Raw genomic sequence first — 25,172 nt, forward strand, 5'->3', positions numbered from 1 at the left:
TTAACGTTTCGGGTCAGTGACCCTTCATCGGAACTGACAAATATTACAAAACTCACAGGTTATAAGCAAGTGAGGTGGGGGTGGGGCAAGAGATAACAAAGGAGGTCTAGATTGAACCAGGCCACATAGCTGACCAAAAGGTCATGGAGCAAAGGCAAACAATATGTTAATGGTGTGTTGAAAGACAAAGCATTAGTACAGATTAGCTGTTAATACACTGAATATTGAACAGCAGCAAGTGTAAACCTGAAAAAAAACAGTGGGTAAGCAAACTGAACAAACTAAGATGAAATGAACTAAATGCAAAAATAAAGATTGTAAAAAATGTAAAAAAGAATGTAAAAAAAAGGAAGAAAAAATAACTAAAAATGAAAGTAAAATGGGGGGCTGTCATGCTCTGAAATTATTGAACTCAATGTTCAGTCCGGCAGGCTGTAGTGTGCCTAATCGGTAGATGAGATGCTGTTCCTCGAGCTTGCGTTGATGTTCACTGGAACACTGCAGCAATCCCAGGACAGAGATGTGAGCATGAGAGCAGGGGGGAGTGTTGAAATGGCAAGCAACCGGAAGCTCAGGGTCCTGCTTGCGGACTGAGCGGAGATGTTCCGCAAAGCGGTCACCCAGTCTGCACTTGGTCTCCCCAATGTAGAGGAGACCACACTGCGAGCAGCGAATACAGTATACTACATTGAAAGAAGTACAAGTAAATCGCTGCTTCACCTGAAAGGAGTGTTTGGGGCCTGGGATAGTGAGGAGAGAGGATGTAAATGGGCAGGTATTACACCTCCTGCGATTGCAGGGGAAGGTGCCATGAGACGGGGACGAGGTGGTGGGGGTAATGGAGGAGTGGACCAGGGTGTCGTGGAGGGAACGATCCCTTCGGAATGCTGACAGGGGAAGGGAGGGGAAGATGCAACTGGTAGTGGCATCACGCTGGAGGTGGCGGAAGTGGCGGAGGACGATCCTTTGGATATGGAGGCTGGTGGGGTGAAAAATGAGGACAAGGGGAACCCTGTCACGGTTCTGAGAGAATCTCCCAGTGTTGGAGAATTTGAGTACAAGCAACAATTGGCCACACTTCGCAGCATCAGAAAGGATGAAAGATTTCTGGCTTGTATTCTGCAGAATATGGTCATCAAAGAGACAGTGCTAGGCAGTTCAGCAGACAGCTTTGCGTGGAGAGAGAGAAATAGATGACTATCTGCAGGATTTTCAAGTGCCTGAAACTCTGAAATACTGGAGCTGTTCAGTAAGTGCCTTGCATTGGACAAGTATGAGATGGACAACGATGGCGACTCAGAGAAGGGTGATCCCCAGAAACATTATTGCATGATGAAACAATAGCCTACCCAATAGGATGAGAAACAGATAGGCAACAAGGAGAATGGTAATTTTGTGAAGCATTCAATGTGGTGGATAGAAGTGCGCTGCCTGCCATATTGGTAAATGTTCCAGCATAGACATTTTGTGCTCATGCCTGAAGGAGGCATTAGGCTTTTTCTATATGCAAATAGGGGGTCTAATACCTGTATGAGATCCTCCCTCAAGTCATCCCTCTACCTCCTGTTCACTTCCCTCCCACGCCCTCGCTCAGGACCAATCTCAGTGCTGCTGTCGGCGAGGTGCCTGGCCTAACTTTGTACATGTGGAACTGCTGTTCAACATCTGGATGCTCGATTGACATTTGTAGTTCATCAGAAGTATGCTAATCAGGCCCAAAGATGGATTTTAGAGAGCACGCACTCAATGTGTGCCACCTATTACTTGAAACGAATTTCCACCCCAGCAGCATTAAGAATGGGGCTCTTTCCTCTAAAAAAGAGAAGGCTGAGGGATGACCGAATAGAATTCTTTAAAATTAAGAAGGGGATTGTTAGGGGAAACATAGAGAAGATGTCTTTGCTTGTGGAGGAGTCCAAAACTAGAGGGGTGATGGTGACGTAGTGGTAATGTCACTGAACTAGTAATCCAAAGGCCCAGACTAATGCCATGAGGACAGAGGTTAAAATCCTAACAGATTTTACCTGGCAGCCTTCTGTGGGGCCTATGATGCCCGCTGGCCGCTGGTAAAATACCAGTGGTGGCGGGAGGAGGCCCTTAAGTGGCAGTTAATTGGACACTTAAGGGCCTTGATTGGGCTGGGGTGGGTGGGCTGTTTCTCGCTGCCGCCGCTTGTAAAATTGCAGCGGGTCGGGAAGGCTCCTGTGGGGGAGGGGGGTGGGGTGTAAAATTCCAGCCAAGATGTTGTAAAAAGGAATTATTTTCTGCAGTCGAAGGGAAGAGTGATCTGGTCAGTTACTGAAGAGACTACAATCAACATGAGGTGACCGCTTGTGGGTGATTGTATGTGTAGTGTTTGATGGATCAGGGTTTGATTAAATCAGTTTGTCCACTATCTGTATTCACTGTTAAATAACTTTCCTTATAGAATAGTTTTTCTTTCAGTCCACACCTCTTTGAAATTGTTATTCTTTTGTACTTTTATATTGAAATTAACTATGTTGTGGTCACTATTTCCAAATTGTTCTCTTTCAGTTAATTTGTCCAGTTAACTTCCTAGAACTGAATCAAGCTATGGTCTCGATTTGTTGGACTAGAAACAAATTGATCTGGGAAGCAGTCTTGGATGCATTCTAAAAGTGTTCCTCACTATGACTACATCCAAGGGGGGAAAAAGTTGTTCATGTAATATTGCTTGAAGTGATGCTACGCAGAATATATCAATTCCCATGGGGCAGACAGTGCCGCAGGCTGCTACCTGCATAGCCTATGTGGGTTTCTTCAATTATATTCATGGAGAAACAATCACAGGGTGTGCAGGTAACAGCCTGTGGTGTTGTCTGCCTCCAGAGAATTGATATAGTCTGTGTTGTGCCACTTGAAATGGTGCTGTGCAAACAAATTTTTCACGCATTATCTTTATACTACTCTATCTTGTCTAAAACTTGAGTCTCACTGCACTGCTTGAACCTGAGAATTATGAGAATAACACACCAGAGCATCTGAGTTAGATATTAAGATTCACTAAGTTACCCAGGCCATCAAAAATCTAAATTACTACAATGCTCTGCTCTACTATGGACTACTTAGTACCAAAATATGGTCCAAGACGTTATACATACTGTTATGTTTACATTGGCTTACTGGGTTTAGTTTGTCATATCTGATTTAACTCAGAACAATGCAGATATCACACTTGTGTTAAATAACCAGCTGGTTTATTTACAACACATGAACCATAAAAGTTCTTACAGGACTTCAGTATAATCAGAGCAGTGTGTTCTGTAGAAGCTTCAAGCTGTGTGTCTGTCTTAGTTTCACATTTGCTCTGCACCCCCATCTGGAGGCCTAAGCAATCAAACACAGTAGAACATAGAACATAGAACATTACAGCGCAGTACAAGCCCTTCAGCCCTCGATGTTGCGCCGACCTGTGAAACCATCTGACCTACACTATTCCATTTTCATCCATATGTCTATCCAATGACCACTTAAATGCCCTTAAAGTTGGCGAGTCCACTACTGTTGCAGGCAGGGCGTTCCACGCCCCTACTACTCTCTGTGTAAAGAAACTACCTCTGACATCTGTCCTATATCTATCACCCCTCAACTTAAAGCTATGTCCCCTCATGTTTGCCATCACCATCCGAGGAAAAAGGCTCTCACTATCCACCCTGTCCAACCCTCTGATTATCTTATATGTCTCTATTAAGTCACCTCTTCTCCTCCTTCTCTCTAACGAAAACAACCTCAAGTCCCTCAGCCTTTCCTCGGAAGACCTTCCCTCCATACCAGGCAACATCCCAGTAAATCTCCTCTGCACCTTTTCCAAAGCTTCCACATCCTTCCTATAATGCGGTGACCAGAACTGCACGCAATACTCCAGGTGCGGCCGCACCAGAGTTCTGTACAGCTGCAGCATGACCTCGTGGCTCCTAAACTCGATCCCCCTACTAATAAAAGCTAACACACCATATGCCTTCTTAACAGCTCTATTAACCTGGGTGGCAACTTTCAGGGATTTATGTACCTGGACACCAAGATCTCTCTGCTCATCTACACTACCAAGAATCTTCCCATTAGCCCAGTATTCTGCAATCCTGTTACTCCTTCCGAAGTGAATCACCTCACACTTTTCCGCATTAAACTCCATTTGCCATCTCTCAGCCCAGCTCTGCAGCCTATCTATGTCCCTCTGTAACCTACAACATCCTTCGGCACTATCCACAACTCCACCGACCTTCGTGTCATCCGCAAATTTACTAACCCACCCTTCTACACCCTCATCCAGGTCATTTATAAAAATGACAAACAGCAGTAGCCCCAAAACAGATCCTTGCGGTACACCACTAGAAACTATACTCCAGGATGAACATTTACCATCAACCACCACCCTCTGTCTTCTTTCAGCTAGCCAATTTCTGATCCAAAGCACTAATTCACCTTCAATCCCATACTTCTGTATTTTCTGCAATCGCCTACCGTGGGGAACTTTATCAAACGCCTTACTGAAATCCATATAGACCACATCCCTTTACCCTCATCCACCTGTTTGGTCACCTTGTCAAAAAACTCAATAAGGTTTGTGAGGCACGACCTACCCTTCACAAAACCGTGCTGACTATCTCTAATGAACTTATTCTTTTCAAGATGATTATAAATCCTATCTCTTATAACCTTTTCCAACATTTTACCCACAACCAAAGTAAGGCTCACAGGTCTATAATTACCAGGGCTGTCTCTACTCCCCTTCTTGAACAAGGGGACAACATTTGCTATCCTCCAGTCTTCCGGCACTATTCCTGTCGACAATGACGACATAAAAATCAAGGACAAAGGCTCTGCAATCTCCTCCCTGGCTTCCCAGAGAATCCTAGGATAAATCCCATCTGGCCCAGGGGACTTATCTATTTTCACACTTTCCAAAATTCATTTGACACTTCCCCTATCTCCTCCGATTCCACAGTGGCGCAGTGGTTAGCACCGCAGCCTCACAGTTCCAGGGACCTGGGTTCGATTCCGGGTACTGCCTGTGTGGAGTTTGCAAGTTCTCCCTGTGTCTGCGTGGGTTTTCTCCGGGTGCTCCGGTTTCCTCCCACAAGCCAAAAGGCTTGCAGGTTGATAGGTAAATTGGCCATTATAAATTGTCACTAGTATAGGTAGGTGGTAGGGAAATATAGGGACAGGTGGGGATGTTTGGTAGGAATGTCGGATTAGTATAAATGGGTGGTTGATGTTCGGCACAGACTCGGTGGGCCGAAGAGCCTGTTTCAGTGCTGTATCTCTAATCTAATCCAACAGTCTGATGAATGAATAGTGGAAAATCTTCAAATAAAAGATGGATAGAGTTTTTTAAAAATCTGTATATTACAAAAAGATGAAAATTGATGCATATGAATACAGTTAGGGTTAAGACTGCTGAAGATAATTGGATTGGGGAGGTGAAAGGGCTAAAAGGGAATATGGGGTTTGTTGTGATAGTGTATTTTTCAATTTGTTAAATGTACTCATTTAAATATATATTTAAGCTAATATGTATGTCATCACAGGAAGTGACGCAATATGATTCAGTTCTCTTGTACAGCAGTTAGCACGTAAAAGCTGAAGCAACAAGTCTCCATTAAAGCTCTGTGTTCAACCTCAATGCCTGTCCTTCAGCTTTGTTTGCAATAATCTGGAAAGATAATCCAACAAGATCCATGTATCTTCCTCCAACTAGTGTATCTCACAAACCATCTGCCTTAATTTATGTTAAATGGTAGGCTATAAAAGGCAACATTTTTACAGTTTCTACTTAATAATGGACAAAGTTATATATTTCAATCTCCAAATGGCAGTAGACCATTTAATAAAAATCTAATTGAAACTCATTAGCCACTGCAAACCAGTGGCTTTGATTTCATGCCTTACATGGCATAAAATTCCTCCTGTTATAAATAGGGCCCTATCAAATTCACAGTCGTGAAAAATGCATCACGGACAATGAAATCTCAGGTCCTCTGTGAAATCAGCCATTTTGCAAACTTCATGTGTTTTAGTGATCGACACAAGGCTTAACTCACTGAATGGTAGATGTGGGAGGGCTTCCAGTGAATTTGAGAGAAGCAGTCTTAAGTATTAACAGACAAGGAAGAATGCCAGAATGAGCAAATTAAAAATGACCACAACCATTACTGCAGCATATCGAGTGAAAGAATTTGTAAGCCAAATTCTGCATGGTGATGGTGGAATACTGTTTTGAATAAACTGCAATGTTTTGTTGGATCACACATGGTGGCCAAAAGTTCAGTGCTACTTAGAGTCCGAAAGCAGAAAGAGAGCATCCAACACCGCATTGCTGGAAAACGAACATGCAAATAAATAAACAAGCAAGGATTTCATCTCTTCTTAAGAAGTCGACAGAGAGGTCAGAAAATTGTCAGTTGGTTACAATGGAACTTGTGGATGCTTTTGCAAGAGTCAACATACCATTGGAAAAACTTGATCACCCAAAGCTGTGGGTATTCATTCAATGTAATGTGCAAAATGTTGGCTGCTTGCCAAGTGCAAATAAACTACAACAGGACTACCTACTGAAGGCTTTTCGCTACACCATTATGAGGAGATGAAGGTCATCATAAGGTCAGAAGTGGGGATGTTCGCTGATGATTGCACAATGTTCAGCACCATTCGTGACTCCTCAGATACTGAAGCAGTCCGTGTAGAAATGCAGCAAGACCTGGACAAAATCCAGGCTTGGGTTGATAAGTGGCAAGTAACATTCGCGCCACACAAGTGCCAGGCAATGACCACCTCCAATAAGAGAGAATCTAACCATCTCCCCTTGACATTCAACGGCATTACCATCGCTGAATCCCCCACTATCAACATCCTTGGGGCTACCATTGACCAGAAACTGAACTGGAGTAGCCATATAAATACCGTGGCTACAAGAGCAGGTCAGAGACTAGGAATCCTGAGGCGAGTAACTCACCTCCTGACTCCCCAAAGCCTGTCCACCATCTACAAGGCGCAAGTCAGGAGTGTGATGGAATACTCTCCAGTTGCCTGGATGGGTGCAGCTCCAACAACACTCAAGAAGCTTGACACCATCCAGGACAAAGCAGCCCACTTGATTGGAACCCCATCTACAAACATTCACTCCCTCCACCACCGACGCACAGTGGCAGCAGTGTATACCATCTATAAGATGCACTGCAGCAATGCACCAAGGCTCCTTAAACAGCACCTTCCAAACCTGTGACCTCTACCAACTAGAAGGACAAGGGCAGCAAATACATGGGAACACCACCACCTGCAAGTTTCCCTCCAAGTCACACACCATCCTGACTTGGAACTATATCACCGTTCCTTCACTGTCGCTGGGTCAAAATCCTGGAACTCCCTTCCTAACAGCACTATGGGTATACCTACCCCAAATGGACTGCAGTGGTTCAAGAAGGCAGCTCACCACCACCTTCTCAAGGGCAATTATGGATGGGCAATAAATGCTGGCCTGGCCAGTGACATCGACATCCCATGAATGAATCAAAAAAAAAGTCTCCGATGAACACATGTGCATCTTTTGCAATTATTTATGATGAGTCCACCGATGAGCAAGGTAATTATGTGGTACATGTTTTGTTTGATTTTATGTCTGGTAAGGTTGAAGATGTACAGTCAGGAAAGCTAACAACAGTGCTCGTCGACTCTGTCCACTTGGAAGCTGTTAATTACACCAATTTCCCAAGCGATAATCAAAAACATTTCAAAATAAGGTGAAGTTTTCAACAAAGTGGCTGCTTTCATACACAACAATACAACTTATATGACGAAATCTTTCAAATCTGTGCTCCAAGGTGTAATGCCTAATGTTTTCCATATTACATGTAATGCACATATAATTTCTCGTCAGTGAGCTGAGGAAAAGTGAGTTTGGTGAAGTCGACAAACTAGTCAGCTACATTAAAAAGATCTTCAAACACTCTACACACTCTGTGCTCATATTCAACCACTGACTTCAGTGAGTAAAGAATGTGACCTGTTCATCGTTCACTTTTCACAATAGTTTTTGAGTATATAATAAATGCCATTTAAAATCAGAAACCTCCCTTGTCTTTTTTTTTGTCTTAAATATATCTTTTTATGGTTTGTTGCGACACTGTGAAATGTATGATTTAAATACGTGAAATCATGAAATTCGAAATTCTTAAAATGCTGTAACCATGAAATTTGTAAAATTTGACCGTGAATTTGGTAGGACCCTAGTTATATAACAGCAAACCCTCTGCTTCAATATACTACGGGACACCAATTAGAATATAAGAAGTCTTGTGTATAAATATCCATCACATTTTAAACATCATGGGGAGGTTTTCCTGCAGGCTTCAGGACGCTGCCATCAGGGTCAATGTGGGTCAGAAGCCTGTGGTATGTAGGGAACAGTCACTCATCTGTGATTTTTCCCGAATTGGCCAATTAGTGGCCAGATGGCAGGCTCGCCATCCAATTAAGGACAGTGGGTAGGCTCTCGAAGCTGGAGGACCAAATGGGAGGCCATCCAGCTTGGAAGCAGCTGTAGGATGCCATGGCAGGTAAGTGTGGGAGAGGGCAACCTAAAATGGAGGCACCCTCTCCAACTTTTTAAAATGTAAAATAAAAAAAGGTTGTTGCAGCCAAGCCAGTGTTATAGGCGGGGAACCGTCCACAGAGCAGATTGCGGCTGGTGCTGAAGCCAGGCAGGCAGGGAGATCTTCTCAGTCTGCCATCGGGAGGCCATCTCGAGGCAGCTGCACTATCCCCCACCGACTGCAGGGATCACAAAATTGGTTCCTGCTGTGAAACCCTCCACAGACAAACAGCCTGATAATCATTCCTGCCTTATGGGTGAGTTACTGTAATGCTGCTGGTACCCATGGAACAGCATCTGTTAAATGCCGTCAGGGCTGAAAAGGGGAAAAAGTGACGGGATCCCATTGTTATTTGAACAACATGTCCTGCCAGCTTTAAAGATTTATGTATCTGAACCCACAGGTTCTTGCACCTAAGTTTATATTTGTACCATTTACTTTATATTGTCTCTCCTCATTCTTTGTTCCAAATGCATCGCTTCACACTGTGCAGAATTTGAGTTCTAGTGATCAGTCTGTTTTACTCGAGGCTGTTCATCTTCTTGGCTGTTGTCCTTCTTGAGGCAAGCTCTTGTTACTCTAACCTTTGACTGCAGTTGTCTTTTCCCCAATGTCGTCGTCTTATACGTTCTTCTCAGTTGGGGCTTGAGTACCATTTGTTAGGCCTGAGTGATTGGTAGTTTATGCTTGAATCATGAGCTCACCTTAAATGATTGACAGGTAAGTCAGTTGAGGTCAAGTGTAACGTACTCAGATCAATCATGTTTCATAATTTTATTGTCCAATTGTTCTTCTTAATCACCTTGTTTGTTGACGGTTTCCATTACTTGCCTGTTAGCAAAATTGTCATTTTGTTTGATGTCAGACTCAATCACTTTGTCTATTGCCAGATTTAACTGTCTTTGCAATGTCTTAGTTACTCTGATGATATCTTAATGATGCACAAACATTTTGAGGAACTTCTGGTAGTTTCTATTGGCAGTTTTGAATTGACTGTAGAATTTCAGAGTGTCTCCTGACAATGCAGAGCGATTGCCAACGTCATCAGTGCCTCCAGACATTTGCCAGGTTGCCGGTATTAATCCGTGATGTCACCCTAATGTCTGATGTAATGCCTCAAAGACAACTCTCTACTTCTGAAAGGTTGTTTGAAGTTATGCCAATCATTTAATAAATTTGTTTCGCCTTAAAACGATTGGTTAATGTAGAATATTTCCAAAATTACCATCCTGACTTCATTAAACCTTTGGAGTGGTAAGGACCAGTGTTTGGATCATGTAGACAAATCCTGCACAGCGTGAAGTGATGCATTTGGAACAAAGAATGAGGAGAGACAATATAAAGTAAATGGTACAATTATAAACGCGGGTGTAAGAACTTGTGGTTTCAGATACACAAATCTTTAAAGCTGGCAGGACATGTTGTTCAAATAACAATGGGATCCCATCATTTTTCTTCCCCTTTTCAGCCCTGACGGCATTTAACATATGCTGTTCCATGGGTACCAGCAGCATTAAGTCGCTCACCCATAAGGCAGGAATGGTTATCAGGCTCTTTGTGGAGGGTTTCACAGCAGGGACCAATTTTGCCTTCAGTGTCAGCCACAGATGCTTGTTTTACAGCAGAAGTCACTGAATTATGATTTGGAGCAGAAACTCTGGCAAATTTTTCCCGTCACTAGCCCAAGTAGCTAAGACTAGCCATAATATTGTTACTCGGCTCGCACTTCAAAAGTACGTCATCATTGTAAAGTGCTTTGGGACATCCTGAGGTTGTCAAAGATGTCATATAAACACATCTTTCTATATTTTAAAAGTAAGATTTAACTGTGAATGGAAATCCTGCATTCGTAACATGGATTCGAAGCCCTTCATTCTGATCGAACGTTGCTACTCTGGAATTGGTTAATAGAAAAGAATTGTGATATTTTTCACCTTTAATTTTATTTGTTAAAATTATGAAACAGAAAATACTAGCAAACCACAATGGTAGCTGAAAAGGAAAATGATAGAAGGGGATCTTTAACTCCCTTCATCTGATGGAAACAGGGTGGTAGCAAGTTAAAATTGAGGTGGTCAAGTTATCAGTTCATCCCATTCCACCGCCACATTAATCGGATCCTGCACTGGTCAGCCTAGGCACTCTCCTGAATCAGGAGGAAGTCTAATTTATCGATGTAAATTGGGGTCTTACGATTTACAAAAGGTCCCGATGCAATTTTGATGGCCGACTGAGGGAGTACTCTGCCCAATAAAACCTGGCAGTGAAGAGGAAGCGGCCACAAAAGGATAAGTTTAAAATTATTTCTGTGGGGCCAATAGGATCAGGAGTGTTTCTTTCAGGCCCACCAAGCTAACCTGTAAATCACATCCCCATCCCACAATCGCCAACTCCTCCCAGCTCCACAGTCATGTCCCTCCGACTGCCCCATCACCAATCTCCCACAACTCTCGACAACATCCCACCTCCCCCCACAACCCCAGTGATGACACACTCCAAACAATGTTCTACACATAATACTTCCCCTCTCCCTGCCACTCATCTGATCCTGGGCTTTGGCCTTTTCTGGAACCTTTCTCACCCAACAGACAGCCAAGCCCGTCAATCAAACTGAGTTTTGGGCAATCTGTTCTTAAAAAAGACTCCTTGGCATTTGGGGGAGCCCCACCCCCACCCCGCTACAAAATCCCCGAGTCGGTGAATATCGCGAACAATGTTTCAAAGAGTAAGTGGTCAATCTTGAGCAGGCTCTCGAGGGAGAAGGTGGAAGAAGTTAGTATTGATTCATACAAATGCAAAAGAGATAGATTGCTTTCGGGAAATAACATTCTGGGATATAGTTTGAGTAATTTGAGATATGATGGCCCTGATCTTGTGAACCCAATAGCAGCGAACACTGAGGCGTTCACCACTATTGAGGACCGCAATGGCAACACAACTTCTGGCAATCATACTTGTGGTGAAAACCAGAAGTTGCGGTGTGCCTCAATGGGCACCAGCAGAGTGCATGCTGCTGATTCCACCAGGCTCCTCCAGCTCCACTCCCCCTCTCACTCTGGCACTCCCAACTCCTGTGGCTCCACTCCACACCCCCACCCCCCCTCCTCCCCCACCAGCCACCCAACTGCTCCTCAGACCGACTAATATTGGAAACAGCACTTCATGGAGGGGCAAAACACTGGTTTTATTTGAGGAAAAATTGTTTCACCCAGAGGGTGGTTGAAATCTGGAATGCACTGCCTGAAGAGGTGGTAGAGGCAGGCACATTCACAACATTTAAGAAGTATTTAGATGAGCACTTGAAACGCCATAGCATACAAGGCTACAGGCCAAGTGCTGGAAAATGGGATTAGAATAGTTAGGTACTTGATGGCCGGCACAGACGCGATGGGCTGAAGGACCTGTTTCTGTGCTGTATGATTCTATGACTGGTGGTTTTGCTGTGTTTTTTCTCTCCATAAAGTCCTGTTTCCAATATCAGCAGGACTGAGGAGGGGGAGGGGGTAGGAGCTGGGGAGCCGGAGGAGGGCCGTAATTAAAACTTATACACAGCTACATTGCTGCATAAAAATTAATAACTGTTCAGATGTTCCTAATAATTGCATGAACCTAATCTTTCAGTGCAACATTCCCTAGAAATAAAATCCATCTGATTTGTCATAGTTACTGATGCCAGGTAGAAATGATACAGCTGAAGTGGATTATTATAACCTCCGAGCTGTCAGCAGTCCCTAATAATAGTTTTAAAACCTCAAAGTATTTCCCATTCTTTTTTCTCAAGCAATCTTCATGAAATCTTCATGAAGTGGGTAGCTGGTGAGTTTTATCTTTTATTTTTAAATAAGGATGATTATGATAGGTGAGGTTATTACTACTATTGGTAATGTTTTAATATTGGTTGGGTATATAATAGTGGTAATGTGGATTAGTATTGGTAAAGTTTAGCATTAGCAGCAGTAAGGTTATTATTATTATTGATAAGGTTCATTACCATTGGTAGGATTAGTATTATAAGTAGCAGGAATTATTTGGAGTACAAAGGTATATTATCTAATAGATAGAGGATGGCAGGACTGCTCCAACCTCAGAAGTGCACATCCTGTGCTAAATGGGAACTCCAGGACGCTTCTCAGGTCCTGGATAACCATATATGCAGGAAGTGTCATCAGTTACAGCAACTTGAGCTCCGGGTTGCAGAAATTGAGCAGCAGCTGGTGCCACTGCAATGCATCCGCAAGGATGAGAGCTTCATGGGCAGCACAGCTTAGGAGTGTGCAGGCAGAGAGGGAATGGGTGACCACCAGACAGTCAAGAAGAAACAGGCAGGTAGTGCAAGAGACCCAAGTTCATCTTACTCTCTAACAGGTATTCAGTTCTGAATACTGAGGAAAGTGATGCTTCATCTGGGGAGTGCAGCCACAGCCATGGTAGGAAGAGGGATGTGATCCTGCAGTCAGAATTTAGGGAGCCAGGTAGAAAATTAGCAAGTAGGACCTCAAAAGTACTAATCTCCGGATTACTCTCAGTGCCACACGCAAGTGAGTATAGAAATAGGACAATAAAGCAAATGAATGCATGGCTGGAAAGATGGTGCAGCAGAGGGGGCTTTAGATTTTTGAGACGTTGGGACCAGTTCTGGAGAAGCTGGGACCTGTACAGGCCAGACTGGACTTAAATAGAGCTGGGTCTCAGTTTCTGGCAGGGCAATTTGCTAGTGTTATTGGGATGGTTTAAACTAACTTGTCAGGGGTGTGGGAACTAGGAGGAAATATCAGAGAGGACTACCAAGGTGCACAGAATACTGAGAGAGAGAGATAACACTGGATTAGGGAATAGTAAGTTATTAGGTGGGGTCAGAGTAAGGGAGAATGTAATAAAGTCTAAATTAGCATTAATGTGCATGTATGTGAATGCACAGAGTGTGGCTAATAAGATTGGTGAGGTACAGGTGCAAATTGCCATGTGGAAATATGATGTTGTGGCTATAACAGAGACCTGGCTCAAAGAAGGGCAGGACTGGATGTTAAATAGTCCTGGAAACAAGGTGTTCAAGATAGGAAAGGGAAAAAAATGGGGAAGAGTGGTGGTATTGATTAAGGGGAGTATTGCAGTGCTGGAGAGAAAGTTTGTCCCAGTGGAGTCAAGGACAGAATCAATTTGGCTAGAGCTGATAAACAAAAAAGGTGCAGTTACTTTACTCGGTGTTATCTATAGGCCACCAACGAGTGGGAAGGACATGGAGGAACAAGTTTGCAAGGAAATTACAGAAAGTTGCAGAAATTGTAGGGTAGTTATAATGGGGGACATTAATTATCCAAACATAGACTGGGATAGTATTAGTGTAAAGGGCAGTGAGGGGCAAGAGTTCCTAGCATGTATTCAGGAAAATTTTCTACAGCAGTATGTTTCTCGTCCAGTGAGAAAGGAGGCACTGCTAGACCTGGTTCTGGGAATGAGGTGGACCAAGTGGATCAAGTATCAGTAGGAGATTATTTAGGGCTCAGTGATCATTGTATCATAAGGTTTGGATTGACTATGGAAAAGGACAAAGAACAATCCAGAGTAAGAATAATTAACTGGGACAAAGCCAACTTCAATTGGGTAAGAATAAAGCTGGGGTGAATAAATTGGAGTCAAATGTTGGCAGGTAATATGATAGCTGGACAATGAGCTACCTTCAAAGAAGAGATAATGTGGGCACAGTCAAGGTATGTTCCCTCAAAGGGGAAAGGTAGGGTAAACAAATCCAGAGATACCTGGATGACAAAAGAGGTAGAGATTAAGATAAAGAAAAAATGTGCTTATGACAAATGCCAGGTAGAAAATACAATTGAGAACCAGGCAAAATATGAAGATCCAGAGGGGAATTGAAAAAGGAAATAAGAGAAGCAAAGAGAGAGCATGAAAAGAGACTGGCAGCTAACATTAAAGGGAATCCCAAAGTTTTCTATAGACATATAAATAGTAAAAAGGTGGTAACAGGAGAAATGCCGTGAATAACAGATGCCCCTCTACATTGCTTTCGTAGATCTCACCAAAGCCTTCGAACTCGTCAGCAGACGTGGTCTCTTCAGACTACTAGCAAAGATCGGATGTCCACCAAAGCTACTAAGTATCATCACCTCATTCCATGAAAATTTGAAAGGCACAATTCAATATAGCAGTGCCTCATCAGACCCCTTTCCTATCCTGAGTGGCGTGAAACAGAGCTGTGTTCTTGCACCTACACTGTTTGGGATCTTCTTCTCCCTGCTGCTCTCACATGCGTTCAAGTCTTCAGAAGAAGAAATTTTCCTCCTCACAAGATCAGATGGCAGGTTGTTCAACCTTGCCCGTCTAAGAGCGAAGACCAAAGTACGGAAGGTCCTCATCAGGGAATTCGTCTTTGCTGACGATGCTGCATTAACATCCCACACAGAAGAGTGTCTGTAGTGACTCATCGACAGGATTGCGGCTGCCTGCAGTGAATTTGGCCTAACCACAGCCTCAAGAAAACGAACATCATGGGACAGGGCATTAGAAATGCTCCACCCATCAATATTGGCGACCATGCTCTGGAAGTGGTTCAAGAGTTCACCTACCTAGGCTGAACTATCACCAGTAACCTGTCTCTCGAAGCAGAAATCAATATGCGCATGGGAAAGGCATCGGTTGCTATGTCCAGACTGGCCAAGTGTATGTGGGAAAATGGCGCACTGACACAGAACACAAAAGTCCTAATGTATCAAGCCTGTGTTCTCAGTACCTTGCTCTATGGCAGCGAGGCCTGGACAATGTATGCCAGCCAAGAGCGACGCATCAATTCATTCCATCTTCGCTGCCTCCGGACAATCCTTGGCATCAGGTGGCAGGGCTGTATCTCCAATGCAGCAGTCCACGAGGCAGCCAACATCCCCAGCATATACACCATACTGAGCCAGCGGCGCTTGAGATGGCTTGGCCATGTGAGCCGCATGGAAGATGGCAGGATCCCCAAGGACGCATTGTACAGCGAGCTCGTCACTGGTATCAGACCCACCGGCCGCCCATGTCTCTGCTTTAAAGACGTCTGCAAGCGCAACATGAAGTCCTGTGACATTGATCACAAGTCGTGGGAGTCACTTGCCAGTGATCGCCAGAACTGGCGGACTGCCATAAAGGCGGGGCTAAAGAGTGGCAAGTCGAAGAGACTTAGCTGATGGCAGGAAAAAAGACAGAAGCGCAAGGAGAGAGCCAACTGTCTAACAGCCCTGACAACCAATTTTATCTGCAGCACCTGTGGAAGAGTCTGTCACTGTAGAATTGGTCTTTATAGCCACTCCAGGCGCTGCTTCACAAACCACTGACCACCTCGAGATGCTTACCCATTGTCTCTCGAGACATGGAGGCCAAAGAAGAAGAATAATATGTAGCCCAGAAGCTTTGGTTATTTAGCCCGTGAGCTCCTGCAAGGCAGTTCTATTTATACTTGTATATTTTATACCCATAATTCCTCCTGCATGAATTTCCGGGATCTTGGAGATTAGAAAACAACTGTTCTCTGTACTGCTTCCCCATTGCCGGATAAATCCTAAATCTAAACCCAAATCTGTCATGATGGGCAGAGAAAGAAATTACTTAAAAATCAATGGAAATTAAATTTGGGTTGATTCAATAATGGGCAGTTCAACCATGATGTCAATTATTAGCTGGGTGTTTACGTTGGAAATATATCCCATAGCCTTTTTTGAAATTAGTTGCTTAGTGATTCATTTTTTAAAATTAATTTTATTGCTCATTATGAATTATAATTGATAATTTACCATTCTTTAAAGTTCATAAAATTAAACATTTTGGGCAGGATTTTTAGGTCCCGCCGGGGGCAGGCACGGAAGCAAGCGGGCACTAAAAATACTATTGCCAGCTGGTGTGCTAGTTTCCTGGGACTATCTTGCCTTGGGTCATTTTCCCAGAGGCAGGATGCGGGGAGCGGCAGATAGCCAACTGACCTGCTTGAGGGCCTATTAAAGCCTGTTGTCGGAGGCTCACTGGGATTTTCCAGTCAGTCTCCAGCTCCCTGCAGGCAGCACGGAAATGTACAGCTGCTCGGAGGCGGATTTCCAGCAGCAGACCAGGAAGCCAGTGCTTCAGGCAGGCTTAGAAGAGCTCCCTATATAATTATATGATATTATATATTATGTTAGAAGAGCTCCCTGTCTGCCTGGGTTCAGCAGCAGCCAAAGGCTCTGAGAGCCTTTGCAGTCTGGCTGCAAAGGCCGTTTTTGTTTTAAATTTGAGAAACGTTGGAGAGAGGGCACCTCCATTTTGGGGTGCCCTCTCCCTCACTTACCTGCCTTGGCATCCTGCTGCATCCTGGTTTCCACAGAGCAAAAGAATATAGTGATCACAAGATCTTTTTCTCTTTATCTGTTAGAAGATGGGAAAAGAACTATGGTCTGGATCAGAGGTGGTACTGGAAGGCATACAAATCCAATGTGAGGATTGCAAAATGCAGACAGAATCAGGAGGTGGAAGATGCACAAAAATGCTCTGTTCTGCTGGGCAAATGTCTGAAGTGATCCAGAAGCCCATAAATATTATCAAAATTTTTGAAATACCAAGGTTGTCTAACATTGAGCCTTGAATTATGAGATTTAGTTACTGGCTGCCTTGAGTTATCTTCAATACTACCTCTGTGTGGCAACTGGTTCATTATTAGACCTTTTGTAAGCTGCTGCTTTTCTTCACTCAGCTGGTGCAATCAGTCTGCATGGGTCACTCTACGTATACTCACTTGTTGTTGGTCTGTCCTGTTGTAAGTGTTTGTACATATTGTCATGGGAGTGTTGTTTTTTTTTCTGTTAAAAACTAAGGGGGTCTGTATGCCTTTAAGACTGAGAGGATTTTTTTTTCTCTCAGAGCAGTGAGTGTGAGCTGCAAGTCTGTTACTAGGCAGCTGCAAGAGAGATGAGGTCACATGCTGTATTGTATCAGTTTGACTGTGTGTAAGACTGGCTAGAACCAGTTTGTTCTGGTAATCCAGAAGAGCTTCTCTCCCTAAAAGAAGATTTGTCCCCCTCATCAGAAAATCTACAATGGCCTGAAGGCTGTGTTTCACCTAAAGAGGAAAAAGACCCTTAGAAAGGAATCTTTGCATTGTTGGAGGTAGCAAATTCCTTTTTACTTCCAGTCTCTGAGAAGTCTCTGCCTCAGGAATGACTTTCTGTTGCCTTTTGTGTTTCTGGGAGTTCTGGAATTGTCAGGAAAGTTTCCTCTGTTGAACTGCGAATTCAAAATCTAAATGGATCTGTTGCTATATTCTTTGTTGAAAGATCTGCATGACGTCTGCTTTAGCTGAACTTCCTTGAATGCATATCCATTACAGACTGTGCATCAAATTCGCCTGGAGACTTCGGATGACTGTTTGCTTCTGGAACACCACACCAATCCAGGAAAAGAACCCACCAGGACTAACAACCCAGTTATTTTATTATTCCTAAGAGACAGCTCTGATTTAAAACATATTTTGTTTTTTTTTTAAAAACGGTTAACCGTTGGTTTTTGAATGTATGTGTGTGTGCATGAGGGTTAGGAGGAATAAGAAGTTATAAAGTCTTTTCAATCATAGATTTATCTCAATACATTGTTTAAGATTTAGTTTATCAATAAATAGTTAATTTATTGTTGTTTAAAGAAACCTGGTTTGATGTGTTTTATTCTGGGGGTTAACAAAGTGTTTAATTGGCTCATTTCTGGTAAGTGGGAAATTTTACTAATATGCTATGAACTGTGGAGTGGTGGGACTGAATTAACAGTGCATTACTTCCACCTCAGTCATAACAATATAAAACACTTATCTTGCCAACCTTCTTGGTTTTAACTAGCTAAAAACACAGACTTAAGCTAGATTTCAGCCAGTAAATTTCCAAATTATTCCATTTTGACCCCACCTGAAAATGGAAAGACGGACAAGATAATGTTGTGAATTTATTTATTTTTTTTTAAGTAAAAGGAGGAATTGGTAAGCTTGAAATAAAATATATTTATTTGATTCTTTCATAGGATGTGGGCATTGCTGGCAATGCCAGCATTTGTTGCCTATCCCTAATTGCCTTTGACTGCTAGACCATTTCACAGGGCAGTTAAGAGTCAACCACATTGCTATGGGTCTGGAGTCACGTGCAGACCAGACGAGGGAAAGATGGCAAATTCTTTCCCTGGAGGACATTAGTGAACCAGCTGGATTTTTACAGAAATCAATGAGTTTCATGGCACCATCACTGAGGCTAGCTTTCAATTCCAGATTTGTTTTAATAAATTGAATTTATTAATAATTTTATTTAAATTCCACTAGCTGTTGTGGTGGGATTTGAACCCATGTTCCCAAGGCATTAGCGTGGGCCTCTGGATTACTAGTTCAGTGACATTACCACTATGCCACCATCTCCCACTTAATAAAATTGAGAAAGGATAAAATTGAACAGTACAATCAAATAAAATATTCCAAATATTTTATTTAAAGCTATAAGTATTTAATTTTGTTCTATAGAATTAAAAAGGTACTCCTGATGATTTAATGGTTTTATCACCGTAATATATTTATTTCAATATATCGGATGGGGGGGATTTGTAAACTAAATGAATGAAACTGCTCTTGATATCCCAGTGGTTCAAGAATGAAATTATACTGTATGATAAAGTGTGGCCCACAAGAGGTATAGAAAAGGTCATTACTGGAATGGGAGAGGAGAGCAGCAGGCCAGGCTCCCATCAAGGACAGCCCCACAATTTACAGATTTATTTATTTATTTAGAGATACAGCACTGAAATAGGCTCTTCGGCCCACCGAGTCTGTGCCGACCAACAACCACCCATTTATACTAATCCTACATTAATCCCCATTCCCCTACCACATCCCCACCATTCTCCAACCATCTACCTCCACTAGGGGCAATTTACAATGGCCAATGTCTCCTTTGAGGTACTTTTAGAGGTACTGGCTGCAGGTCGGAGCGTTCTGTTTCCACAGAGCATCAGGAGAAGGCTAGCTATCCAGCAGCATGCCTGGAGGTGTGTCATGAAGTGAGCAGCTACAGCATTGTCAACAGGACATGGGTAAAGTGCCAGAAGCACCCTGAGGGCTGGTAAGATAAGTACAACGCAACACCCAAATGAAAGGCCTTCAGCACACCCATGCAAGCTGAAGAGCTGGAAGGCGCATCGTGCTCTGGAACATGGAAAGTCTCGGGGCCCTGCAGTACTATTGAGCTATTGGCAAAGCTCACACCACAAGCCCTATGGAAGAGGCAAAACTGAAGGCAGTAAAACCATGTGTGTTTGATGCACTGGAGATGGTGAAGGACTGCATCATGATCTGAACTCTCTCACTTTTGACCTTGCAGGAGAAAAGAGTATGCAACACGTAAGAAAGGGGTCCGTCCAGTGATGGGTTGCTCAATGTAGCTATTCTGATATCCATGAAGGAGGTGGTCCTTGATATTGTCAAGGTGACAGCTGGTGATGGTAAGATGAGAATCCATCCAAGACAGGGTGAAATTATCTTACCATCTTCAGATGACAGTGATGGAGCTCCCTCCTCCTCTGTTTACTCTATACCAATACTTAAGGTCTAATGGCCTGCCGCATCTCTCTGTGCAGAATTTTCTTAATCAGTTTCTTATGCCTACCACAGGCTTAGTTGTGGAGGGGGAGCCAAGGCAGGAATGAGTAGCATTTTCGTCTTCTTCAGAAAAGGAAGAAGCAATCAAGCCAGCACTGTCACATCAGTCAAGCGCACCCTCCACTATCGCAGATACACTCATCTTGGTGGGACCTCACATGAGTTTAGAACAGGTGGCACTGGGTGACCAACACTTCACTGAGGTGGTTGAGGGGAGGCAGGGCAGCTATTCAGAGTCCCCCTCAGAGGATGGAGGACAGAGGTAGCCATGCTCAGCTGGATGGAGGGGCAGAGCCTTGGGAGTCACACACAAGGTGGGTCTTCCTGGAGCAGCAGCAGGAGATGTGTTTCTTGAGGCAGTGTGGAGTGGTGGGCAGATAATGGAGGAGTCCATTCATGAGATGTTCTCTGCTATGTCTCAGGCATATGAGTGCAAGATCCTATCCATTGAGAGTGGCCAACCTCATGGAGAGTCATATGCAGCAACACACAGAGCGGATGCAGGAACAGCACACTGACATGCACAGAATGTAATGCCACATTCTGTAGCATTGACCAATCAGTTGCACTGATGACACAAACATGTATGGAGCGGATGTCTGGTGTGCCCCAGTTGTTGGATCCCTCTGACGTGCATACTAGCCATGAAAGGGCTGAGGCAGTCAGCAATGATGTTGAAGGGTCCACCACTCATGGGGCATCATCGTCATCATCAGATGCCCGCTTGGCCCCTCTGACCAAGGCTGCCCCTGCATTAACACAAATGGGGCATCCTGTGGTGGAGCCCCACTGACACCATGATGACGAGAACAACTGCCACAGGCATCTCAGCTGCATGCACACACAAGCGAGCAGCCTGTCCCCACCTCATCCTCAGCCACAGGGGGAACATCCCGGAGGAGCAGATATGAACAGAAGGAGTTGAGTTGGTTGTATCACTTAGTGGCTCACTTGGGTTACTTTTATCATGGTTGTATTCAGTTATAAGAAGGTAATGAAAAGGTTGATGATTGAACCCAGACTTGTGTGATTCCAATGTTTGATGGTATTAAGTCACCAGAATGAAATGGAGGAAGGACACACGATTGCGTTGTGGAAATTACATGCTTGGTGGAGACTTGTTTTCCAGGCAATATGGGGAACAGTGGAAAGTCTATGTGTCATGTGCAACTTGGATGTGCTCCCTGCCTCTGGGAAGGGTGAGTTCCTGAGCTGAGTGCCTTCCAGGATAAGCAGCCCTCAGGAGAAACGTGTATGAATTAGTGCAGTCCGAGCCTCCCTTCCATCCTGATCAATGCTTTGAGGCCTCAGCCAGACTTGTGGAAGGCCTTGCAAAGCTGGTTGACCCTGCTCCACGATTTCTTCCTCCTCCTCCGAGGAAGTGTGCTGCTTTTCCACATCTCCCTGTTCAAGGTCCATACCTCTCTGGAGGTCCTGGTAACAACCAGCCACATCTTCTCTCCAGTGGCTTGAACAGCTAAGACATCTGCCTAAGGATGAAGGCACCATGGCAGCTGCCAGGATACCATGAACATATCTGAATGAAGCATTTGTGGTTGTCACATACCAGCTGAGCGTTGAGGCAGTGAAATCCCTTCCTATTTATAAATGCCTCTGACTGCTCAGCCAGGGACTTGATGGTCACATGGGTGCAGTCAATAATGCCCTGCACCTGAGGGAGCCCAGCGATGGAGGCAAAACACACAGAATTCTGTGCATGTGTGGTCCAATCAGTGGTGAACTGAATGTAATCCAGTGCCCTCTCAAACATGGCATCCATTACCTGCCTTATGCTGTGATGGGCAGTTGCTTGTGAGATGTCAGTCAGGTCTGTTGCTGCCCTTGAAAGGACCCAGAAGCATAGAAGTTCAGAGCCACTGTCACTTTAACAGCTACTGGCAGGGCAAGCCCACCCGACTGTCAAACAATGAGATGCTCTTCCACAAGGGCACACAATTGTACCACCATTTGCCTTGACAGGCACATTGTAGAGGGAAAACTTGTGGCCGATGCAGCTAAATAAATACACATATATATATATATAAATACACACATATATATATATATATATATATATATATATATATATATATATATATAAGATGAAAATGCAGCCACATATTGTTACAAAATGGGGTATTTACCCAAGGCATTGTGGGACAGGTTAGTTAGCTTGCAGCCTTGAGCATGGTACTGCTTAGCACAGGCAATTAGCCTGACCAAGGAGGGCCCCCCATATCAGTGCATAAGGCAGCTGCTCTGTCTAATTGCGGACTACACAAAGCAACTAGGAATGTAGGCCTGATAGAGGTAGAAGGATTCATTGTGAAGTCTCAAGGATAGTTGATAAGGGGGGTTTGGTAAACAAGCTGAGATGGTCAGGGGCGTACCATGAGCTATCCCCACAACCACATGATGCATAATTAATAATTTTATTGGTAATGAATGTAATATATGTAATCAATAACCGTTATGATTGGATTGTGTCCAGTCGGGATGAGCTGAGTAACTGTATATCTGTTGTGGATTTTCCTTTGTTCAGTGGAGAGGCATCTGGACAGCCCAGTGACCTGCTCCCCGCTGGTGTAACTCAATAAACTGTTTGACATTGGAGCAGACCTGAGTGTCGAGTGATTCTTCTAGATTCATTCCCGCTAACATCTTCCGGCGGCCCTGATACTCTTGTCATGTCCAGGAAGCTTATTCTGCATGAAGAGCTCTTTGATCCTTTCCCCTGCTAAGCACTGCTATTAAATGCCTGGCTCCCTGCTGCGATGCCACCTCCTCTTCACGAGCGTGGTTGTGACCCCGTATGTTCCCAGTGACTCCCCTGCAGAATCACTTTCTGTCCTTCAACGAGCTCTCAATTGGCCTACCTGCATGCTAAATTGATAACCCGCCACTTTCAGACAGGTTGCCTCTACACAGTACCCGACACCTCCACTAAAATCCCTGGAAGGCGGCATCTCATCGGGAAGGCAGCACGTCACTCAGGGATGCAAAATTTACAGCAAGCTCGCCTCTGGTCCCACCTCCTTAGCCCAATGAAAATTCAGCCAGTTAATTCTGTTTCCATAGATGCTACCTTACTGACAAGTAGTTCCATCATTTTCTGTTTTGATTTCAGATTTCCAGCATTTTCAGTGTTTTGCTTTTGTGTTGGCAGGTATAAAAAGGTTGGAGTAGAGTCTCCATTTTGGGTGCAATTGGCAATCCAGGCAGAAATTGCACCTGTTTTGAGAATGTGTGGTTTTCTTGAATTTCCACTCAAATTCATTAGCATATCACCGAATACAAAGTCTGACATGAAACAGCGCAATTGGGCAGCGTTTTAAACGTAATGTTTTTGAACAAAATTGGCTTTTAAAATATTTCCGTGATATCTTTAAAAGTGGTAACTTGGTGCAGTTTGATTAGTGCAGCAGAAAATGGGTTTAACATAAATAAGCACTTTTAATCACATTGCCAAACTACCACCTGAGTGTAAACCAATTTTAAATGACTGAAAATGACTTTTAAAAATATACAGAACCATATCCTAGTTATATGGGGTACAGTAATCAGTTTCTTAGTAATTTAAAAAAAATACACTCAAACTTCTAAAATGCTCCTATTATTGCCCTTGCACCCAAAACAACCAACTTAATTTTTAGAGCCTCTTCAAAGGACTGCAAACAAGCGATATTAACCAGAACTCCCACTGGTGATTAATTCACCCTGGGGGCAGAACCGGCTTCTAGCACAACTGATTTTATTACCACAAAAGATCATGGAAACTCAATTTCCACAGAACATAATTTGCACTTAAAAGTCCTTGATCTTTCGTGGAGTTATGCCAATTTTGCGTGAATTGCGCCGATAAATCGATCACAACCATGCGGAAAAACTATCCCATTAGTTTTACTTATGCCCATAATGTAAACTGGGATATTTTAGTGTTGGAAGTATTTTCCATTTTTTTTTTTGCATCAGAACACAGTAATAATCAAGACCAAACTAAGGGATGACTTATTTTAAACTCAATTTCTTTCACCATTACTACAAAGAAATCAGACTTGCTGTTACAATTCTGCAATCAATTACAGCTCACACTGCAACTCTTTGCATTTCCCTTATTCCCTCTTTTCTTGAAGGCATTGACTTCCATGCTGCAGTAAGGTTTCAGAGGCAGTAATCAGCCTTCAGCACCTCACCCACGTGGCCTTCATTCATGTGTGAACTGAAACAGTGAGTGTTCGATTGGAAGCTGAGTCTAATCTTGCTATCGCCCAATGTCCACATATGTGCACTTCCAGTGGATGTCACTGAATAGTGATTAACCACATAAATCCTGACCAATTTTTCTCTTTCCTAACTTAGGGCTGCTGAGGCCAATTGTACCACCTCTACTATTGCCACAACTCAGCGAACACGTCTCATTAAAGTGTATGATGTTGCCACTGGAGAATATAACACTTTTCCACATAAGCACTCGTTTCAGCATCAAGCGCTCCTGAGGCAATACATAATATATTTCAAATACAGAATAAAGCTTCTTCTACTCTGCACTAAAATGCATTCTAACCTCAAAATGCTATGAGTACCTTTCACTACACTAATGATGTTTCCTCTTCACACACCAGCCATTTTGAAGGCTACTCAAAATTAGATCAATTTAGCCTTGAATAGGTGTTTAACTGTCAATGTGTGTCGATATAAGTATCACAGAATGTATTTTCTAATATATAATAGTTGATTAAAAAAGGCATTAACTTTATTTATTGATAATACCTTTGAGTATACGTACAGACATTTTGTCATACTTAGAAGATAGTATACGGTCAAGTGAGGAGGGGTCGAAGGGCTCCCCTCTTTTCCCTCTCCTTGTTTGACCACAACATCATTACTTTTTTTTTAATGGATTTACTTGCCAATTCAGTGAGTGT

At 43.4% G+C, this 25,172-nt stretch overlaps 1 protein-coding gene across 1 annotated transcript in view; it reads right to left on the minus strand.

Annotated features, from left to right (window-relative positions):
* Positions 1 to 25,172, minus strand: part of csmd3b (CUB and Sushi multiple domains 3b) — a 2,327,439-nt gene that overhangs the window by 522,060 nt on the left and 1,780,207 nt on the right. The gene's annotated exons all lie outside the window — the stretch shown is intronic.

This window comes from Heterodontus francisci, chromosome 5, assembly GCF_036365525.1.
Source record: "Heterodontus francisci isolate sHetFra1 chromosome 5, sHetFra1.hap1, whole genome shotgun sequence".
Classification (NCBI taxonomy): domain Eukaryota; kingdom Metazoa; phylum Chordata; class Chondrichthyes; order Heterodontiformes; family Heterodontidae; genus Heterodontus; species Heterodontus francisci.